Source organism: Ananas comosus, linkage group 8 (genome assembly GCF_001540865.1).
Source record: "Ananas comosus cultivar F153 linkage group 8, ASM154086v1, whole genome shotgun sequence".
Taxonomy (NCBI): domain Eukaryota; kingdom Viridiplantae; phylum Streptophyta; class Magnoliopsida; order Poales; family Bromeliaceae; genus Ananas; species Ananas comosus.
This window is the reverse complement of record NC_033628.1, coordinates 7,992,448-7,994,766: the sequence shown is the minus strand read 5'-3', so window position 1 is coordinate 7,994,766 and position 2,319 is coordinate 7,992,448.

Sequence of the window (2,319 nt, the reverse complement as noted above, 5' to 3'; positions counted from 1 at the left end):
CATATCCTACAAAGCATGATATCAACATATGTACTCAATGACACTAAGTTTAATGTCCAATCATTCATTTTCTATCCTAGTTGTCCACGTCTAGGATTCATAGTTTTCATGCCACACTTGTCGAGTTCTCTAATCTTTCTAGAGTTTATCGACCCAAGTTCAACATTCACGTCTAGGCATACATATATATATATGTCCTATATATTCCACATGCCTATATCATCATTATCATATAATGGTAGGTAACATCATTTAGCAAAATATGATTCATACATTCATATTAATCACATATAACCTACCATTACATATACATGCATCAATAACAAAACCGTACTTGTCACGCCCCGGGACCGGCGAAGGCCCTCCCGGTAGCGCGCCCAGACCCGCCATATGTCTACACATATAAGGCGTCTACAACAAAAGCGGAAGTAAAGCAAGAAGTAGAACAAATAGCATAGTGATAACTAATGATATCAAAGCGAGTAAAGTTCTATCATCTAAACCAGAGTAAAAGAAACATAACTAAACCATATATAGTAGCTATAAAGTAGTACAATACTATCTCCTCAAAAAGAAAAAATAAGGATCCAAAAGAAGGGTGGTCTCTATACATAAACGGGTACAACTCACAACCTCTCATAAAATAAAACCACGAGAGGTAGACCACCTATCAAATCGTCCTCGAAGGAAGCTAGCTCGAAGCAACTCCCTTCCCGCGGTCCCTAGCCTCTCCCGGCGTGGAAGGCTCTGAAAGAAAACAGAAAACAGGGGGCGTAAGAACTATAATTTATAGTTTCCAGTGGGCAATTACTGACCTCAGCTCATCGCACCACTAGGCCCAAAAGAAAAGGGTAAGTCAAAAGCAATAGCAATAACAAGGAATTTGCATCTATGAAAGCATAATGAAAATGCTAAAATGTTACTTGCAATTAAACATGGCATTTATGTAATGCACAATTATCTTGTCATGAAGGATATGTCTCTACTTAGCCATAAATAATGTCATGGTTTGCTTAATAAAATTATGAGGATTATCCCTTATCATAGCAACATTGTTTATATGAATGCAATTAAGCAATGTCTCCTAGCATACTACAAGTATGTAGGTATACCAAAAGTCCAAATCTATGCTAGAAGCAAGTCCGAGTAATCCAACTACCACTCTCTATTTAGTAGTGATTATAACAAACTCATCCCGTGTCGATTTCTATTTCCAATTAAGGACCTACCAAAGGTAGTCCAGCTTGTGCCGCCTAAGTGCCTGTGGTAGCCCGACATCCCTACTCTTGGAATGTGTCTGTCCCACTCGACCCCGTAGGCTTCTCAATACCACACGAGCGAACATAAGTCGCGTAGGCTAACTCCGGAGGGCCGACTTGTAGGGAGCGACCCTCACAAGCAAGTGCGAATGAGCACAAATGGCAAACAAGCGTAGTCAATGGCTCAAGTATCCAACCCTCATGTCTCTAACATGGTATAGTCACTGACATCTCGAAGATCTAGTTCTAAGTCACAAATGAAGTTCCAACATTTTCTAGGTCTAGTGCCCCTTTATGACACTTAGACATTTAATGTTTAAGCATGTTCTACATTCCTTAATGGCCCTATCCACTAGGTTCTCACATGTCCCGAGCTCAATGCCGCTTGATGACATTAGCTCTCTAGTCACATACCTTCTAAATGGCAATCTTGTCATCTTTCATGTCACAAGTAAACTCAAGTTTAAATATATGAATCCGAACTCATTTACATTATAGAAGCATGAAACCAAGTCTCATAAAGAATGCTAAATGCAACCATAGATCTCCCAAGCAACTCTCTACTACATAGAGGTCCAAAATTTCATCATATATAACATATGCATTTTAAGCATTCTAAAAATCATAATAAATACAATTAGGATGAATATGCATGCTTTTCCAATTTACGGAACATATATAACCATATATGAGAATTTCTCATAGGTAGGCTAGGTCAAACCCACCGAACCGTCGCGTAGTGCCCCGTTTTGCCGAACAAAGTTGTCCCCGAGTCTCGAAACACCCTAGAAGTATTGAGCGAAGAGATACACGGGCATTACGATCAATCTACAAGGTCAAACTTTAACAACCTAACAAAAGGGCTAAAACTCACCTCAAGAGAAGAAATCTCTTCCAAAGCTCTAAAAGAGAGCTAGAATCCTTCCAATCCAAGCTCAAGGAAGGTTCTAATCCAATCAATCTAGCCTCAAAAGCCCTAGATCAAAAAAGCCCCAAAATCAACCCTAAAACCTCATTCTAGGGTTCCAATACAATAAAACCTCAAATCCAAGGTCTAGAT